Genomic DNA, 21,604 nt, shown 5'->3' with positions numbered 1-21,604 from the left:
ATATATGTCACATCTAGTGAAAAATGTGATAATTTAATGTCGTTGGGCGAGGTTGTGACCTGCGGGCTCTGTAGCGCCCCCTAATGTTCTTCCCTGCTTTCCACATGTGCGTAGACGAACAAAATTTGGTACGCAGATTCATCATGAGCAGACGCACAAAAAAGTCTGCGGGGACCCTCTACTGTCACTCCAGGAACAGGAAGTCAGCCATTTTGATGTGTGGCGGCATTTTTGTCCAATTTATGCCTACTTTGAAAACTATCTTGTCCTAGAGCTTAAACACCACAGTCTTCACATTAACTCAATTATTTTCTTCATGCCTTGGAGAACAAAAGTTATTAAAATCTTTCAGCTGCGACATACTTTAGTGGGCGGCGCGGTGGAAACCATTTTTTCCCCTCGTGGTCAAACATCAAGGCTTTATAACTTTAACATACAATTTCCTATCCACACCAAACTTCTCATAAGTGTAGAGGCTGTCTCCCCAAATAAATCTCAGCATCAATACTAAGTCAGCCATTTTGATTTTGGCCGCCATTTTGAAATATTGCCAATCTTTGTACTTATATGATCTTGTTACAACCAGGTACCCTGACTGCAACACAACAATGACCAAAGTCAACAGGAGAACGTGTCTAGGGAATTTATTTACAAAAAAATGATATTAAACAGGGAATTTAAAGGAAATCATGAATGTGAAAAACATAACAAAAGCAGGAAAATGGCAGGCGCAACAATTGGCATGGAGGCCCCGCTGGAATGAGAGAGAGCCCGAACACTGCAGGAAGACCTGCTCTTATAGGTAGAGGCTCCACCCCATGATTAGTAGTCACACCTGAAACACATTAGGGAGAGGCAGAGAACTCAAGCAGCCAAAAGAAAATACAAACAGGGAGAACTACACCACCCAGAGGTGGAAGAGGACGTAACAGATCTCCTCCTACAGATGTAACACCACCGACTTCAAAGTGACTCAATAGCATCCTCTGACCTTGAAGATGAAAAGTTATTAAAATCTTTATCCTATGTCGTACCTGCTGGCCGCAATGGAGCGGTCAATTCAAATCCTTCGCCGTAAGGCATCATGTCCTCGTAACTTCTTCATAAAATGTCCTATCTTGGCCAAATCTCTCAGGAATGCAGAGGGAGTTGCCCTGATGAGATCTGTGTTGTCATGGGGCGTGGCCGTGACCTGCGGGCTATGTAGCGCCCCCTATTGTGATGCCCCGCCTCCTACTTGTACATAGAAGGACGAAAATTGGTACGCATATTCCTCATGACCAGACGCACAAAAAACCCATTTGGATGCTTACTCTTAGTCCAACAGGAAGTCAGTTATTTTGATGTGTGGCTGCATTTTTGTCCAATTCATGCCTACTTTGAAAAACTATCTTGTCCTAGAGCTTAAACACCACAGTCTTCACATTAACTCAATTATTTTCTTCATGCCTTGGAGAACAAAAGTTATTAAAACCTTTCAGCTGCGACATACTTCAGTGGGCGGGGCAGTGGAAACCATTTTTTCCCCTCGCGGTCAAACATCAAGGCTTTATAACTTAAACATACAATTTCCTATCCACACCAAACTTCTCATAAGTGTAGAGGCTGTCTCCCCAAATAAATCTCAGCATCAATACTAAGTCGGCCATTTTGAATTTGGCCGCCATTTTGAAATATAGAATATTTTGATGTGTGGCGGCATTTTTGACAAATTCATGCCTACTTTGAAAATTATCTTGTCCTAGAGCTTAAACACCACAGTCTTCACATTAACTCACTTATCTTCTTCATGCCTTGAAGAACAAAAGTTATGGAAATCATTCAGCTGTGTCAAACCTGGTCGGCATGACGGCGGACGCCATTTTTCCCCTTTGCGGTCAAGCATCAAATCCTTATAACTCCCGCATTCAATGCCCCATCTCCACAAAATTCCTCATAAATGTAGACAGTCATGCCCTGAATACATCTAGACATTCATTCAAAGTCGGCCATTTTGAATTTGGCGGCCTTATGAAATATTGCCATACATCATACTTTCACGTCTTCCTCCTACAGACTGGACACCACAGACTTCACAGTAAGTAATATATAGTATAATATATAGTAGTATTTCCTATCTCTGCCAAATCTAGAGGGAATCTAGAGGGAGTCGCCATGAATAGATCTGTGCATCAGTACTGTGTCATATCCATAGCGCCACCCACTGGAAACATAAATTAAGTTTTATCTCATTCAATTTGGGCTCCTACATGATGTGAGTGACACAAGTCGCCACTAGATGGCATTGTTGCCTTTCAAGTCACAGGTATCCTTTGTGCTTTGCAACCTCTGGATAACCTCTAGATAATTCCATTTCATTGCAGGAAGTCAGCCTCATATATTGAAACTTCAAAATGTGGCTGCACGCACTTTATGGAATAAAAACTAGCAAACAAAGCAGAAATTGGATCGAAAGCTTGACATTGATCGACAGCCATAAACACATTTTTGAAAGAAGGCAAGTGAAGCAGTAGTTTTCACTCATTTATGTGCATTGATGACAAACATAGTCAGATGTACATGTCATTTGCAGGTAGTTTTGTCTAAATTGCACATTACAACATGGAATAATTGAAGGGTAATGTTTAGAGCCACATAATGGATAAGTCAGTGGTAGTAAGCCACAGCACACAATTTTCAATCAAGCCAATTTGCTAAGAATGCCATTTGTGTGTTGTGTCTGCCCTGTCAGTGTGGCACAAAACAAGATGTGTGTAGCTGTGATTCTGACCAACTTTTCCACGATGAACACAGTGGCTTCCCCTGCCAATTTAAACAACTGAGTGATTTCTTTGGTTAAAAGTCCCATATTATACTGTCTTTCATCAATTTCACACAGCTGTCAGAGGTCCAACAACTCTGTATTCGATATGTATTACTCCAAACACATCTGTGGTCCTGCATTCCAGCTGTCGAAAAGTCGCTCTGCTGAGCTGTATTCAGAGCACTCTGTTTCTGTGCCTGCACCTTTTATGCTAATGAGCTCCGTCTGGCAATGCGTACTTGGGGAGCTTTGCCTGCTACGTCACTCTAAGGGAGAGGAAGCCCCTTATGCTAACGGTAGCATGCGCTAATGTTTACGATGGATGTAACACTATGGCTCGCGGAGATTTTTTCGTTCAACCTAACCAGTTTGACCCAGAATCGGACCCAGAAGGAGAGGCTTCTGAAGAAGTACAGACTCTGCGGCTGCAGCAGGACGTTTCAGAATGGTTAGTGTGGCTAAATAATGTTAGTTTGTTTATGTGTTGTTACAGTTAATATCGTGTAGCTAATGGCTAACAGCTAGCAAAAGCTGTGTTTGTCTCAAACACAGTCTCCAAACTCTTGGACACTGTTCACATAGTTTCTGTCTCCAGTCTGCACATGTTTCCAGACTTTCTACTGTGACAACCAACCTGCATCGTAATATTATTAACATCACACTCGCTTCAAACGCCATTGTGTAGCGGACCGAAGTGGAGCTAACTAGTTAGCCAGTTTCCAGCTGACCTCACCATACTTGTCGGCAACTGTAAATACTATCAAATCGCGGCGACAATTAAAGGTGGCTCGGGTGCAGTTGCTCGGTCCGGTATGGTTGAGACTGATCCTTTTATGAGGATCAGTGTCGAGGCAAAGACAGCGTTGTACTGACACTCGTTACTGAAGCAGTCCGATGTAAAGTGGTTAGCACACACATACAAGCTAACACGAACCGCAGCCGGCACGTTGTCATTAAAAAGGAAACGCAACCACGGTCTCTTCTGTTGTTCTGTAGCTGGGACAGAATATAGGCACTTATGTTGATTATTTCAACCAACAACAGAGCAATTGCGTGTCTAGCTCTGAGCGACAACGTTGTGAAACACTGCTGTCTCTCCGCTGGACACACCGAACTTCACCGCGGGGATGAACGCGCCCCTCTCTGATATCTCCTATCACCGCGCAGAGGAGGTCGGCCTATGATAATGACTCCTTTCGTTACATAACGAAAGGAGCAGAATCTGAACAGTCTGTAGGAGCGCCTTGTTACCAGTTAGTGGGCTGCAGAGACCATGCAGGAATCACTGGTTTCCCTCATTCTGGGAGTTGGTAGGCTCAGGGAGGACCAGCTTATATATGTAGAGAGCAGAGAAAACGTGTTTTTTATGATATGGGATCTTTAAATAACACAAAACACAGCTGTGGTTAACAGTCAGTATGTCAAGCCATCATGCTGTTTAGCATGCTTTGCCTATGCTAATGTTATGTTGGACATTGTACTGCGTATTCCAACGCTAATAATATATTGCATTCAGCTTTTCAGCCTTTTCAGACATTCTATAATAACGAAAGGAGAAACAGCCCACCAAATCATAGGAAAAACAGCCCACCAAATCACAGGAAAAACAGAAACGGAAGGTGTTGTGCGAGTAGCCCGACGGCGGCGTGCGTCGACAGCAGCACGCCCCGACGCGCGTGCGAACTGCGAGGGCCCGTTCATCACTGCTCGCAGTTTTAATTAGGGCCCGAGCAGGGAACCTGCGAGGACCCTATTGTAATTGTAATGATTATTATTAGGGCCCGAGCAGGGAACCTGCAAGGACCCTTTTGTAATTGAAATGATTTTTATTAGGGCCCGAGCAGGGAACCTGCAAGGACCCTATTGTAATTGAAATGATTTTTATTATTAGGGCCCGAGTAGGGAACCTGCGAGGTCCCTATTGTAATCGTAATGATTATTATTATTCTTCTTTTTTTTTTCCTTTGTCCAAAATTATCGCATTTTTCACTGCCTGAACATACCCCAAAAATGTTATAATCTATTGTCGTCCTGAATTTCCACCACTAGGTGGCGCTGTTATTAAGGAAAACGCGTTTTGGCTAATAACTCCCATATACTTTTACACAAATTCCAAAACCTTATATCCACGCGTTCAGTGCATTGTGCTGAATCTTGTGGTATAGGCCACACCCGTTTTTTTTTCGCTACGTCGCAAAATGTCGAAAAAACTTTTTCGAACTCCTCCCAGGCGAACAACTTCCTGCAGATTTGGTTTCAAACAGGAAGTGTTGCATATCTCCACGTTGGTGTGGTCTAATGACATGAAACTCAGGATACTACTTCCCCATGAGCCCCTGAGGCCCTGTGCAAATCTTTAGGCGATGACCACAAGGTGATGCTCTGGTGTCACTTAAATTGTATATTTGGCCCTGTGCCCACACCATAACACTTATGGAAATAAAATTCATAGAGGTGCTATAGAATGGCCCCTGTGACTCACACACCAAAAATGACCAGCAGATGGCGCTATTTTCAACGCAAAAGACTTTTTCACTCATACGTCCCACTTTATGTTCCACATTATTAATCCTCATATCTATGTATTCCCTGAATTTAGCTGAATTGTTTGATGTAGGCCACGCCCACTTTTGCAGTAACTTTCCATTCGCACATTTGCAAACAATGAAAAACCTACTTTTTCGAACTCCTCCTAGACGATTTGACCAATTTGCACCAAACTTTGCATGTAGCATCTGTGGACCCTCCTTACAAAAAGTTATCAAAAGAATTTTGATAGTCCATAAACTGTCCGAAATATCAAATGACAAATTCCTGCATATTGTGTTGAAAACAGACAATCTTGCATATCTTTACAAAATGCTGTCTGATTATCACATGAATGTTCATCATTGTGTGGTATGGCCTGATGAGGATTTGTGTAAAATTTGGTGCAAATCGGCCAATAGATGGCGCTCTGGTCGCAGTGTAATTATTTTGAATTGAAAGTAAATGGGGAAATCTTCAAATTCTCTTCAAAACTCATTGACCCTCAACCTCTCCTTGTCCCTCATACTTTGAGCTAGACACACCATTCTAACTTTTAAAGAGTCAGAAGACCTCAAACTATTGGGCATGTATTCAGTTTTTAAAAATCTCGTACGGTTTTCAAATCATCACAGTTTTAATTTTAAGGATTTTTAGGCCGTCTTCTGATTTTATAATCGGTATGTATTGCGCAGTGTTGGGCATGTTACTTTTAAAAAGTAATTAGTTACTAGTTACTTCTCCCAAAAACTAACTGAGTTAGTGACGAAATTAGTCCACTGTAAAAGTAATTGGTTACCAGGAAATTAACTATTGCGTTACTTTTATTTCTTCCCCCTTTTGAGCTCGGCAGTCATTTTAGCTACTTGGCATCTACATATGTATTTAGAAAATGTATTTCTTCGTGGCGGACTGGCACCTCCTCTCCCCAACATTTTGCCAATGAGTGCTCTGAAGGAGTCTGAGTCAACTGTTGATAACGGGAGCAAGTTCTTAACAACATATCTGTCTATCATTGCATTCAGTTCAGTCTGTGCCACAAGTTTTTGTGAAGCTGTTAGCAGAGCACTTGTTAGCCACACCTGGCCTGCTATCATCATCAACAATGTCAGCAACAGAGTTTTGGCCAGTGTTAGTTTTGTAAAAGGTGTGCTCAGAGTTGCTTACAACGGATGTGGACAAAGGTGATTAAAGTAGTGTCTGTACTTCCACTTTGAAAACATTAACTTTCCCTCCGGACTCGCCATTGCCGCAGTTCCCCTCTGCTAGTTTGAGTGTGTGAGGCTGCTTAAGAACTCTCACTCAACGTTATGGAGCCAATCATCACCACTTATGCGGTTGTCTCGCTCCTCCCTCCTCCCTCACCGGAGGAAAAAAAATACAGCTCTGCAGCTCCGGTGGCTGAGAGCCGAGATGGATGACAACAGCTTCAGTGATCAGCTTCACTTTGTCACGCGCCACATTCAATAGTCGGTAACGGTAACGGCGTTGTAACGATGGAAATACTAATTGGCTAGATTACCCGTTACTGAAAGAAAGTAACGCTGTTAGTAACGCCATTTATTCTAATGCCGTTATTCCCAACACTGGTATTGCGTGAACTACAGTGCGTGACAGCTACAGTGGAGAACAGCTGGAAGAACTGTAGAAAAAGTTCTCTTCAGCTTGATTTGGATCCGACATATTTTACTTCACATAGACAATATTTACATAGACATGTAGGAAATCTTGTTGGCTTTCGGCTGATGGTCTTACTTTAGATGTAGGACTTACACTTTTGGCTGTTAAAGCCCCAGAGGGACAAGCACAACAGCAACTCCCCCATGAGCTGCAATTTCGTCCTCTTCTTCAGATTTCATCATGCAGCAGGTGACATCTCACATCCCATGAGTTAATCAGTTCTTCTCTGACCTGGCTGGCTTTTATGGATTTTTTTTCAAGATCTCCAGAGAGAACCAGTGTGCGTGACACAGTGGTGGCACACAGACTCCCAAGAGCAAACAGAGTGAGATGGAACATCCATATCTGTGCAGTGAACACTGGTTTAGCACAAAGGTGACGTCATCCAGTGTTTTGAAAGCATTAGGGGAGATTGAGCCTACCACTGTGTGAGAGGCTGGAAGGTTTGTGAGGCTACTGGAGGATGATACTCAGCTACTTCCTGAAACTATTTAATTGCATCATGCCTCGTGTGCACATTCACTTCAGCCAGCTCCAGAGGCGGAGCATTGTCTCAGTCTTTGTCCGGGGAATCATGCAGCAGTTCACACAGTTTTTCTGACTTCAGCATACATTATTTCAAACCGGCAATAACAGTCCATAGAATTATGAAGCAACGACTTCCTCAGCGGTAGGTGTTACTTGAGCATGCCCCGACGGCAGCATGCATCGACAGCAGCATGACATGACGCGCGTGGACTGCGAGGGCCCGTTCAACGCTGCTTGCAGCTTTAATTTTACTTATCTTTTGAGTAACACCTCACAGCATCTTCAATATTGTATAGTGTAACTGTAATATCAAAATTATTTTTTTTTAAATTTGTTTTAAATGTAGTGTTTCACTGTTTAAAGACAGCTGCCAAGCTCAGCAGCCGGACTCATGTTAGAAGCATTGTTGGTGATGAGAACCAGGGCGTGTTTCTCTATTCCCCACTCGTCTGCCATTGCTTTGAGAAACTCACACATACACTACTCACAATAAGTTACGGATATTGTTATTTACATGAGTGCTTTTCCTATTTGGTCTGAATTTTAATGAAATAAGTAAAAGTTCCCTTTGATATTACTAATAATGAATGAGAAGAAACACCATTTTCATTAGTTTAATATTTATTACCCCAAAAATTTAGACAATAACAAGGATAGCCCCAAATAACAAAAATTGACAATGTCAGTAGCGGGTGTTTCCACCATTTGCCGCAATGACAGCTTGACAGCGACGTCTCATGCTCCTCACTAGCCTCATGATGTTGTTCTGAGGCAATGCATTCCACTCCTCCACAAGTGCTACACGCAGTTCACGTGGGGGTGGGGTACGATCATCCAGTCTCTGCTTCAGCTGGTCCCAGACGTGCTCTATGGGGTTCAGGTCAGGGGACATTGCTGGCCATACCATATGAGGCACTCCAACTTCCTGAAGTCGAGCTGTGACAATTCTGGCACGATGTGGTGGAGCATTAGCATCCATGAACAGAAAATTGGGGGTGTGCTGGCAGAATTGGGGGATGATGATGGGTTCTATGATGTCTCTGAGGTAAGAACGTGCAGTGACTGAGCCATCTACAATAACCAAATCTGTTTTGCGCTGACTGGTGATGCCTGCCCAGACTGTTGCACCTCCTCCACCAAAGGGAACCCTGGGGACCATGTTGACCTCGGCGTAATGCTCACCTCGCCTTCTCCAGCAACGCTGACGACCATCATTTCTCTGCAAAGTGACCGACGCTCATCAGTGAACAGGACGGTAGACCACTGCTGCATTGTCCAGGTTACATGGTCTTGTGCCTGCTGCAAACGTTCACGGGGGTGTCTTGGTGTCAGTGGAGTCACCTGCAACGGTCGTCTGGCATTCAAGCCAAAGCGGTGGAGTCAGTTTCAAATGGGTTGTCTGGAAACCCTAGTACCCCTCACATCTCGTAACTGGGCCTGCAGCTGTGTGGCAGTTGCATAACAATGTCTGAGTGCATAGGTCCTTAGGTACTGGTCATCGTTGCGGTCTGTCACTCGTGGGGCTCCACTCCTGAGTCTGTCTGGAACTCTGCCAGTAGTTCTGTGTCTTGATGCAAGTCTGCTGATGACACTTTGAGACACACCAAGTTCATGAGCAACATCTGACTGCCTGCCACCGACCCGAAGGCGCGCTATGGCCAGTTGGTGCTGCTCGTCCGTTAAGTGACGTCGTGTGTTCATGGCTGTTTGAATGATGAACTTGGAATGACTTACTGACAATACCAGCTTTTTATACCCACAGATAGTTGAAATTGATGCCACACTGAAAAGGGTTGTCTTTTAGTTTTTTGGTATTGGCCCCAATATGTAAGGCACACTGTACACAGTGAGACCATTACGTGGAAAACACAAAATGAGGTGTGTCTATCACCCCAATACAATTGCCTCTCTATCCCAAAACTCTCTGAAGTGAAACAAACACCGTATGTATGAAATCCACTGAGTCTCTCACAATATCCCTAACTTATTGTGAGTAGTGTAAATCCTACCACATAAGTCAGTTACGTATCATGTCAAAACCGGCTGCGCTCGCTCGCTGTGCTGTAAGTTTCGTTCTTTTGTTTTGAGATGCTGCTGCTGTTTGAGAGGCTTTCACGTGAGACCATCGATGTGATGATGAGACTCCACCTGCGTGAACCGTGAACTCACGGAAGTTACTGTGAGTGACTACTGTGCACTCAGGTGGCTATAATTCAAGGGGAGCCCACTACGCTGACGGGCCAGGGGCACAAAGGCCACTGTGGCCGTACGATGAGATTTTTTTCACGCGGCATCAAGGCCAAAGTGCGGGTGGCTGCTGTTGCCGCCATGAAATTCCCGCCCTGCATGCAGTCAGTGCACTCTATATTGAAACGTCATCTGATCGGCCTGCTTTGATCTATTTTGAGAACTCCAATCCAAACCGATAGGGGCATTATTGGCTGATTGCGATCGGTTGCCGATCGATCTGTGCATCTCTACACGATATTGGAATATATATTGTGATGTGAAAAAAAACAGGAACTTGCAGCTGATACCTTTGATGGCTTTATACATCAGTCTGGAATGACCTAATTTTGTAATCACGCAGTATTTGGAGTGAGTGATTTTATCAAGCTTTGGTTAATAAATTGATCAAGAATTATTTATTAGAACCATTAATTGTAAATGTAATTTAGTCTTGCAGCCTGTAACACTAAATCTGACTTTGGTCTCTACCTGGCCACACTAGTGAAACTGAATTTTACTTTTTAAATGATTATTTATGCTTTAATTTGAGACTTGAGGCATTTCTCTTTGTTTGTTTGTTTGTTTGTTTTTTTTACTTTATTTTGCAGTTTTTCATTAACAAACATACAGCTCACAGACGTAGACACAAAAATAAATGTATCCTCCCACCCTCAAGGCTCTTAAACAAGAATAGAACAGCAAAACAAAAATAATAAACAGAAAAATACAAGGACAAGTACAAAAATAGTCAGACAGAGGGCACAATGACGTGACGTGCAATTTTGATGTCCAAAGCACACTTATGGAGTAAAAACACAAAAAAACACATTAATTCAATCTGTTAATCTCTGCTTATCTAATGATAGGAACATGTATTGAGGGTTTTACAAAGTTTAAGAGTTATTAGACACAATGGTCACAAAATGTCATACCGGATAACTGTCCGGACCTCATGGTGAAATGCAAAAAAGCTGCAAAAAAGTTGAAAAGAAAATAAATTAAAAAATCTCTGCCCTAGGCATTATTATGAGTGTTGCCTTCGATATGTGAAAATGTTACAAAAAATTAGACATCCAGTGGATTGTTATGCTTTTGAGCAGCTCGTCCCAAAACTGGTATGTCAGCCAATGTCATCCGAGATAACAAGCAAGCTGGAGCAAATTTACGGGGCATTATGGGGCACACATTATCAGACATGAAGTTAGGCCATCAGGAAGACCCGAAAGGACCCTTAAACAATGGTGAAAGGTTAATAAGTGGTTTATATAATGTGCTTTATTTACTCTTTTCAGTCACTGGTACACTATGTTGTAAAATCCTGTGTCATATGGGATAATGTTAAAAAACATATATAATGTTGATTTTATGCAAATTTGTTTGTTTTATGTGAAATTATACACTTTAATGTTGAGGGTCAAGTTTGCAGATTTCTATAGGTAGCCAAAACAACTGCCTGATTGAGTTTCAAATGGAGTTTTGTCAAACTGGATAACAATTTTGTCATATAGGATAACAGTTATTTTCTGTTACCCCACAGTGTCATTTGTTATACAGAATGACACATATTTGACAGTAGTACTGTTTTATGCTTTTATTTGTATAATTTCCATTCTTATTGTGATATTAACACATTATTATGCACATTTAAATTTATTGCTGGCATATTATATTTTAATAATGGTATTTTTAAGCATTTTTAGTATTTGAACACTTTAAATTGCTTAAAGTTTTTAAAATATGTTATGTGTCCCTTAGTCGACTGTCCCGCTGTTACTCTGATGTAAGCATGGATTATTGATGAATATCAATAATATTTAGGTTGTGTAAAGATGACATTTCAAGTGGAAACATTAGGTGTCATACCGAGTAACGATTTCAGTCAGGTGGGATAACGCTGATTAAAATGCCTTAAAATGCATAATTTCATTTTATGGAGTTGAGAAAACAATAATAGTATGTTTTTAACAATTTTTCTCTGTAGAGCTCAGGCGTTGGGGAGTCTGCATATTTACGGTCCACCTCTGCTATGCTGTGGGACAGGTCTCCTGAAGTGTTGTTTGCGTTTCTTTCTCTCATAAGCTGTATATGATATTATCTGGCCCCTGAGATGGGCCTTAAGGGCCTCCCACACCATGGTTAGTGGCACATCTGGTGTAAGGTTGAATTCCAAAAAACTATCAATTTGTTGGGAGATGAATTTCTTGAAAGAGTCCCTAGATGATAACAGAGGATCAAACCACCACGTACGGCGTGGTTTGATGCACTCCGGGAAACATATATCCAGCTGCACTGGGCCATGGTCAGAAATAACTATGCTATTATACTGGCTATCCTTGACCATAGGGAGAATTCTGCTGTCTACTAGGAAAAAGTCGATCCTAGAAAAGGAGTGGTGAACTGGGGAGAAGGAAGAGTACTGCCTGGTAGTTGGGTTGTTTCTCCTCCATGGGTCAGAAAGTGCATACGTGTCTATAAATGACTGGATAACTGCACCTGAGTTTGAAATCTTACTGTTAGGTCTGGGATTCGATCTGTCTAGTTTCGGGTGTAAAACACTATTGAAATCGCCCGCCAGTATCAATTGGTTGTTATTGAGATCTGGTAATACTGCTATAAAGTTGGTGAAAAAAAGTGGGCCATCCCAGTTGGGTCCATATACATTAGCTAATGTTACTTGGGTACCATACAATTTGCCAGTCACTATAACTTATCTTCCCCTGGAATCACACACTGTCTGTGATGGGATGAATGGGATGCCCTTCCTAATCAAAATAGCTGTACCACGTGCTCTATCCTCATTTTTTAACAAAATAACTGCTCTATCCAAGCTTTTTTTAGCTTTGTACATTCACTTGATCGTAAGTGGGTCTCTTGTAGAAATATGATGTCACTTCCTAATGTTTTCATATGTGCAAACACCCTACTTTGCTTCACTGGGTTATGGATTCCCCTTATGTTCTAGCTCAAAAAGCGAATATGAAAGAATGAAAAATTATTTACAACAACAGACAGCAAACCAGGGTGCCTCAATATGACCCATCCTTCTCCTTTAAATTGCTTTCCATGCACTCCATGTTAACAGACATCTCTCTACTATATCTGTATGACTAACAAAATAAATAAAAAATAAAAACACATTACACATTATGAGGGTGCCATATTCAAATGATATGCATAAGTATACACACATACCCACTCAGGGTACATGCGTACACAGAGAAAAAAATAAAAATAATAATAACATAAAATAGGGGAGAGGAATTAAGTCTTTGTATTGTTGCCGAAACACCAGACACTAAGCGTACATGAAATATAAAATGTCAATTTCTTAACCTCTCCGCACCCACCCGCCCGCCGACGGGTGATTTCAGATTAATGACTGTATGTCTACACTGCGCAGTGACGTATCCCACTTCAGCGTACATCAATACGGACATACTATACATCGTTAGAAAGGGTAGAATCTTCACAATTCATTCATCCAGTTGATTTTGCAAAAATCATGAGCACCAAACCATAAATCGTTGATATTTACCAGCATGGTAAACGTGAGACACAAGAAACACACGGCGACTCCCTACCTTTGACGCCGCCATAAAGCTGTCATATGTGTCCATTCCTCAATTATTTATATTCCAGTTGTCCGTAAGAATCCACTGATCAAAAGCATCAAAATGGTTTTTCATAAAATTACTCCAGCTTGTGAATATCGTCCTGTAAATCCATTTGTTTACCGTCTACCAACTTTGTTCGGCAAATAGAATTCATACTTTCCCGGCCGCAATCGAAATGTTCTCTAGTTCCTGTATGGTGATGTTGGGTATGCTTGTTTTCATAACTTTGCTGGCTACAAAATAAAAGTGTCCCCCTCTTTTTCTGTTCAGTTTTCACCCCAGCACAGCCCGTGAAGTAGATCGAGCGCTGCCTGTTTGAAGGGCCAATAGGCTTTGTTTACTGTTTTTCGCTGCCTTAGTATAGGGATAGCGTATTGGCTATCGATATGTCAATCACCCAGGCTTCTAGCCAATTATTTTACCTTTCCAACGAGGGTAGGCGTGCCCAGATCAGTTACGTATGAGCCGAGGGATATTGCTGCGTCTGGCGACCAGTAGGCTCACTTCACGCAGCGGACGCACAGTTAAGGGACGCATCGGACATTTAAATCTTGTTGTAGGCATTTTCAGAGTTTACAATGGCGAAAGCCACGAATAAATCTAAAAATGTCCAGGAAGAAGACCAGGAATGGACCATAGCATCGTCTGATGAGAGTCAAGACGGCGAGTATGACTCTGAGAGAGAGAGAGGAGATGTTCGCTCAGGGCCTTGACGACATCTTAGATCGGTGAGTAACGTTATCTTTGATCATGTTTGGTTTATTTATTTAGCCATGAGTGAAATTTGAATGAAAGTTAGTGGGTGGGGGGTTTTTATGATTACAGTGAACAGTACAGTATACATTAGCATTTCATAAATGATGCTAAATGGTTAGGGCCTAATTAGCCTAGCTAAGCCTAGCTAGCTAGCTAGCTACTCAACTACTCAACTAAAGTTATGTAATCCTTGTAATTCTTTTTGACCCTCATTGCCTTTTATTTAGATTTTTTTTTTTTTTATCAAGCTTGTAAACAAATTGAACTAGATCTTTTTCACTGACCACAGACCGGGAATATTCCCCCTATTCAATTATTCTGTTTATTTACAGTTATTTTCCTGATGTTTTTCTGTAATATGTAATATCATATATATGTGTTTATTTGTTTCCTATGTAAATAACACCCCATTGAAATGCATTTATATATTTTTTCATTATATTTGGTAACATTTGTGCATTGCATTGTGTTTTGTAGGTCTGAGTCTGAAGACAGTGATGTGGATTGGGAGCCTCAAAGTAAGCCACTCAGACGCCCAACCCCCTCTCCTGCTGAAGGCGGTCGTCAGAAGCGCCGACGATCCTCTTCTGCATCCACCAGTGCTACCTCCCCCGCTGCGTCTTCCACTGCCCCCTCTGGCTCAGGGGACGCTGCAGCTTCTACACCAACTGCTGGACGTTCCCATGCTGCCAGATGTGCCCGGGGGAGGGGCAGAAGAGGAGGATCCTCCAGTGCACCTAGCTCCCACACAAGAGGAACAACAGTGGCATGATGTGGGGGATGACGATGGGGGATTGCCTTAATGCCGGTGAGACAGCCTGGACCACAGCAGGAGACCAGAGTGGCAACCAGTCCACTGCAGTTTTTCAGACTGTTTTTCACTGATGCAGTGCTTGGGACTTGGATGGAAAACACTAATGCCTATGGAGCAAAGAGGCATGAAGGGAAAAAAGAGGTCTGGCATAACATCGACATAGCTGACATTTTTTCTTACCTTGCCATGGTAATATACATGGGGATGGTCAAGTGCTCTACGCTGGCTGATTACTGGAAAGGGTCCCGCCTCTATAGCCTTCCATTCCCCCCCTCTGTGATGTCCCGAAATAAATTCCTCAGGATTTCTCGTGCTCTCCACATGAGTGACATCAGAGCAGATGAGGAGAATACAGCTAAGAGGGGGACACCGGCTTATGACCGCCTTGGGCAAGATCAAGCCCCTTTACAGCCAGATTGTCGAAGCCTGCAAAGCCTACTTCCAGCCAGAGCAACACATCGCAATTGATTAGAGGATGGTTGCACCAAAGGCCAGAATCTCCATAAAGCAGTACATCAGGAACAAGCCCACTAAGTGGGGATACAAACTGTTTGTTTTGGCAGATTCTGGCACTGGCTACACATGGAATTTTTTTGTTTATGAGGGAAAGTCACCCAGCGCTGGAAAAGGACTGAGCTATGACTCTGTCATGTCAGGGGCTTGTGGTACCATCCGCACAAACCGGGTTGGTTTCCCCAAGACCACCATCAATGACTTCACCAGGGGCACTCCTCGGGGGACAATCAAGTGGATCAGGGACAGCGAACTCCTTTTTGTGAAATGGATGGACACTAGAGAGGTTGTCATGTGTTCAACCATTCACAAGGCATTCACTGGTGATACAGCCCGAAGGAGAGTGAAGACAGCTGGACAGTGGGCGGTGATCGATGTCCCCATTCCAGCAGCAGTCAAGGACTACAACCAGCACATGGGGGGGGGGGGGGGGTTGACCTGTCAGATGAACTCATTGGTTACTACAGCGCAACACACAAGACAATGAAATGGTACAAGACATTCTTCTATCACTTTTTGGACATTGCGGTTGTGAACGCCCACGTCCTGTACCAGCAGTGTCAGAGGGGGCTGTCGATGACTCAGAAAGAGTTCCGTCAGGCCCTTATTGAAGAGCTTGCAGACCAAGGGCCTGCGTCAACATCCCAGCCATCCACCTCAAGCATCACTGTACCCCCAAACCCAGCAGCAACCCACAAGCTGCATTATTTCATAGAGGGGCAAAATGTGGCTAAGCGGGATGCAGGCGGTGTCGGCAGACGGCTCTGCTCACTCTGCCACAAAAAGACGCCCGTTGGCTGTTCTACATGTGGTGTTCCCTTGTGTTTTGTTGCCACAAGGGACTGTTGCAATGAGTGGCACACACAAAATGGGATGTAGCATGGCCCAAAATGTCCAGTTACGTCAGTTTTGTCCATGTACAGTTGTATTTACTTCATTTTTGTAGATTTTGTTTTTTATACGTTTTCCACTACCTTTTACGTATTATACACATTTTTCAGTTTTTTTTAGTTTTTGTATATTGTTCATATTTAGTTCGTATTCTATATTTTTTGTATATAGTTCATTTATTGTTCATATTTTGTTGATATTGGCACAGTTGTACATACAGTAATAGTATATTGAAAGATAATAAAATCCTTGTTTGAAATTCAGTTCAGTATAGTCTGTCATTTTTGTATAATGGTTACTATTCTTTAGTGTCTTGTCACATGACAATATCTCAATATGGCCACCTAGATGTGTGTGGTAACCCCTCCAACCACCCATCAAATGAATGTGTGAAAAAATGATGTTTTGAATCATGGAGAAAGGTTTTATAGTCACCAAAATGCTTCAGTAATATTTCCAGTGTCACAGACGTGAGTAAAAGCATTTGGCACAATTTGGCCATTTGGAGACGTTTTGGAGAGGTTCGTGGACGCCAGTGACACCACAAACTAAAAACTCCATAACTCCCATAAGGTTAGGCCTAGAAGTCTAAAATTTCATCCAGGTGTAGTTGGCAAGATGTAGAAGGTATGTGGTATATTGCCATATGCCTTACATAAAGCACATCCTAGTTATTGTTATTCAAATATGACCTATTATTTTCGAAGACAAGAAAAATGTTTTAGAGCCATGTTTGAACTGATGTAATTTTGGTTGTGTGTATGGGACATGCGAAATAAGCACATTTTCAGAAACGAGAGGTTGTCAGCTTGTAGTTATTGTGTTATAAGCGTTTCCATTTGGGTATGCTGTAAAAAAGTAAAGTGACTCAACATATGAGTAAGGGAAAGAAGAGGAAAAAAAAAAAAAAGGCTTTTCACATTTGGACTCACCAGTTTGTTATTATCTAGTCTCCATTGTCCAATTGGTTAAATCAACTTACAGTGTCCTTGGGCTCCAAGTTCTTTTTAATATATTCCACCGCTGCCCCTGGATCTTCAAATCACCTCTCCCGACCAGACGAGTCGGTGATGCGGAGCACCTCAGGGAACCGGACACCAAACTTGACATTCTGGCAGCTTCGGAGTAGACGCTTAGCTTCGGCAAAGGCCGCTCTCTTCTTCGCAACCATCACTGTGTAGTTTGGAAATATGCTCACTCTCTTGTTGTGCAGGGGCAGCCGAGCGGGCCGAGTGGGCCGCTGTACGGAAGACCTCATCCCGTTCCCGTAGGTAGGGGAATCTGATCATGATGACTCTGGGAGGGCCCCCCTCATTAGCACGTCTGGCGCCGCGGTATGCTGCATCCAGGGTCGGGGTGAAGTTTAGGCCCAGTAGCTCCTGGAGTAGTTTAGCGATACTCGCCGTGGGCCGCTGCCCCTCACCCGACTCGAAACCTTCCTTTTTCCCCACCAGATGTGCGGTAAATCGGCGCTGTCCACCGTCAATTTCTTCCACTTTCTGGCAGAGTGAAGAGACTTTCGCTTTTAGCATGTCGACCTCGTTTTCAGTAGTAGCCATCCTAGCCGAGTATGTATTCAGGCTGGACTCCAACTTGCTCAGGCAGGTCTCCTGCTTCGCCATGTCCCCCAGGAGCGCATCTATCTTGGCGCTCAGGTCAGCTGTACTTGAGTCTATCCGTGCCAAAATCCTATTTTCGCTGTTTGCAATGGCAGCCATGACAGTAGATAGGTCTGTAGTCTCCTCGTCTGAAGATTCCTCATTTGCGGGCGTAGTTTCAGCGGGGTCCGAGGCTTTAGCAGTGGCCTCCTTCTTGTTGCGTTTCACTTAAGGCATTTTGTCGTTTAGTCTTGTATTATGACAAAATGAAGCTGTCAGTGTGATGAACTGATGTTGTTTAGTTGTCAGAGATAAACACGGTCCATACAAAGTTGTTTTATAAAAGTATTATTTAAAAAAAAAGGTTTGCCCCGATCGGGAGCTCTGCACAAACACGTCCTCACATACCGTTGCTCGCTAGCGCCCCCCATTTCTCTTTGTTTTAATGAGGGTCCAGGGTTGATGGGTGTCATCTAACCTTATTGTATCATAATGTGTCTTAATGTTAAAATGTTTAATATTTTTAAAAAACAAAATCCCTTTCACAATTTACTAGGGCTGCACGATATTTATAAAGGTAGATTTGTGTCTTTATTATTCAATCCAAAAAAAGTTTGCTTCAATCAAAATATATATTTTCAATAAAAAAAACCTTCACTTCAATCAAAAAACCCCTTTTCAATCAAAGAAAAAAAGTGAATGCAAAAATATAGTTGAGACTCAAAAAAATGCATTTGAACACTGTTTTTCTTTGATTGAAAATGTTTCCTTTGATAGAAGTAAAGGTTTTTTTGTTTGAAGCAACTTTTTTGATTGAAGTAATGTTGTTTTGTGTTTGGGCCATATTATGGATAGCACATTTGTATGGAGCCAGAACGGTGACTTTTGGCATCCAAAAAAAAAATTGGCATTGAAAACAAAACCAGTACTGAAAAAAGAAACATTGTCATTGAAACATTTGTATTGAAAACAGTTGTATTGGCATTGAAACAAGTATTGGCACTGAAAAAAGAAAGTAATTCAAATAATTCAAGTCCGAAAATCTTATCATTTTATTTTATTGGGATTTTTTTGTATTTTTCAATGACAATCTTCAGATTTTTTCTTCATATCACTTTTTTTTCAGTGACAGATTTTTTTACAATGTCAGTTTTTTTTCAGTGTCACTGATTTTCAGTTTCAACTTTCTGTCACTGTTTTTGCGTCGAGAGGGAGGGGCCTGAGGGGAGGGGCAAGTAGTGCGTGGTTTGCATATCATTTGAGAGGGTAATGGCAGCAGCCTGCGGGAAGGCGGGGCTGGACAGTCCAGCCACAATACCGTTGTACCCGGCCGTCTCTGGGCAACACAGAGTCCAACTACCTCGCAGACTTTTCTTCAAGCTCTCTCCTGATGTGTCCAAGTCTCTGTGTATCTGGTTCTGTCCCGGAGCTCCCTAGCTTCGGTCTCTATATGTGTATGGAGTGTGGTAGAAGTACCGGGGCGCCAAGCACAGAGCATTAGCCACAGTTAGCACAACAGTAGAACAGCCTGTTGCTCCGAGCCGGGGCTGCAGCGCCGACAGCAGCTGCTCCCGAGCTCTGTGCCACCGAAAATATTTTTTTCGGTTGCAAGTCATGGCTGCCAGCAAGCCAGGGAGCAGTGGTGGAGTTGTTGTTAACTACAGCATTAAAATGATTGGTCTCATGGTATTAGCCTACTCTGTTTGATATTTTGATTAAACATAAAGCTTGCTAACTTAGTTCACGTTGACTAATTTGTGTGATGGTGTTAGATATCTAACGCCGTCATATTGTCAGGCAGGCTTGGCTGATAACGTTAGTGGTCAAACAACAGTCCACAGGCCAACTGTTGCCCGCAGTGCTGCCTGTTTAGCAGCAACAGATCATGCAGAGCCTGAGTCTATCTTCTCCTCACACAGCCCAGTGGATGACTGCGGTCAAGCCAGCCGTGGTTCGCGTTTGCTTGGTCAAATCAGCCGCACGTTGTTTTCTAGTGCGCGAATCTATTAACATTCACGGTAATCGTAATGAAACCGCTCTGAAGAGCTGCTGGTAGTGTTTTTGTTTGAAGCAACTTTTTTGATTGAAGTAATGTTGTTTTGTGTTTGGGCCATATTATGGGTAGGACATTTGTGTCTTTATAATTCAATCAAAAAAGAAGGTGCTTCAAACAAAAAAAAATATTTTCAATAAAAAAAATCACTTCAATCAAAAAAAAACCTTTTTCAATCATAGAAAAAAAGTTTTTGAATGCAAAAAAAATATTTGAGACTCAAAAAATTGCATTTGAACACTTTTTTTTTTATTGAAAATGTTTTCTTTGAAGTAATCTTTTTTGTGTTTGGGCCATATTATGGGTAGGACATTTGTGTCTTAATTATTCAATCCCAAAAAAGTTGCTTCAATCAAAAAAAATATGTTCAATCAAAGAAAAAACTGTTCAAATGCAAAAATAAAATTGAATCCCCCCCTAAAAAAAAAAGAAATCATTTGAAGTGTTTTTTAGTGAAAATATTTTTTTCGATTTGAAGAGAATTTTATTGAAAATATTTTTTTCGATTTGAAGTGATTATTTATTTATTTTTTTGAATGAAGTGAAAAAAGTTTTGAAGTTGTTTTTTTTTAATTGAATTATTTTGACACAAACATCCCGCAGTGGGCAGGTGCTTCCCCATTGGTCAGACATGTTTGAGTGACAAGTGTCTACACCAACGATGTCTTTCTGACAAGCAAGTCATGGCTGCCAGCAAAAAAAAAAAAACTTAAGGATATTTAACCCAACTTTGATGTGGAATGAAAAGCTTATTTTCCATAAGTAGTCCATGATTCATATACTGCTGAACTTAGTACTTCCTAGACTACTTGCATGCATAATATGAAGTGCAGGCTGAATGGTGTTGAAAGCACTGGAGAAATCAAAGAACATGTTCCTCACAGTGATTCCAGGCTTTTAAAGGTATGACAGTGATCTGTCCAAGAGGAAGAGGATGGCGTCATCCACTCCGATGCCAGGTTGGTTAGCAAACTGGAGTGGGTCCATAAAAGGACCCAACAGAGGGCGGAGATGGATCTCAGGGTCTTCATCAGGTGTGAAGTGAGAGCAACTGGTCTGTAGCTATTGAAGTCCTTTGGGTGAGGGGTCTTTGGTACTGGTAACACGCAGAAGGTTTTCCACAGTATTGGCACTTTTTCCGGCGAAGCATCTCCACCTTTCCGTGTGTAATTCACACAGAAAGCCGGCGCAGCGGCTCCTAAAGAGGCATGACGGTACACGTCATGATGATGAATGTATTTCCCAGGTGTCCCCCTGTCAATCTAAACCCGCGGACGGTTTATAATCATATGGATGCTGTTGTAATGTGTTGTGATTGAAATCCTGACCCACTAAACATCCTGGAAAGTGACGATCTTACGCTTTTGTGCTAAATTATATAACTAGGCTACATAATCGCCATCAGTAAACTGGAAGCTGTCTGACCCCCAGTTTCCACTGGATACGTCTCGACTGCATTGCGTCTCCGCCACGCTGGTGGAGCAGATACGTTTCACTTGGTTCAATGTGTCAATCCCCACCAGGTCTGCTGCGCTGCGTATCTGCTACGTCCCAGCTCCGTCCCAGCTCCGGCAGTCCGGAGCCCTCCGGCACAGATAC

The 21,604-nt window shown here is 42.4% G+C and overlaps 1 protein-coding gene and 1 long non-coding RNA gene across 4 annotated transcripts in view; one reads left to right on the top strand and one right to left on the bottom strand.

Moving 5' to 3' along the window:
- The window catches only part of gpr68 (G protein-coupled receptor 68), an 89,398-nt gene that overhangs the window by 41,453 nt on the left and 26,341 nt on the right, over positions 1-21,604 (top strand). The gene's annotated exons all lie outside the window — the stretch shown is intronic.
- LOC115566481 (uncharacterized) overlaps positions 540-21,604 on the bottom strand; it is a 46,864-nt gene continuing 25,799 nt past the window's right edge. Inside the window, exon 3 of the long non-coding RNA XR_003980993.1 lies at positions 540-835. This is a non-coding gene — a long non-coding RNA (uncharacterized LOC115566481). The remainder of the gene's footprint in view (positions 836-21,604) is intronic.

Source organism: Sparus aurata, chromosome 16 (assembly GCF_900880675.1).
Source record: "Sparus aurata chromosome 16, fSpaAur1.1, whole genome shotgun sequence".
Lineage (NCBI taxonomy): Eukaryota > Metazoa > Chordata > Actinopteri > Spariformes > Sparidae > Sparus > Sparus aurata.
Note: the sequence above shows the minus strand (reverse complement) of the source record. Positions and strands in the feature narration are given on the sequence as shown.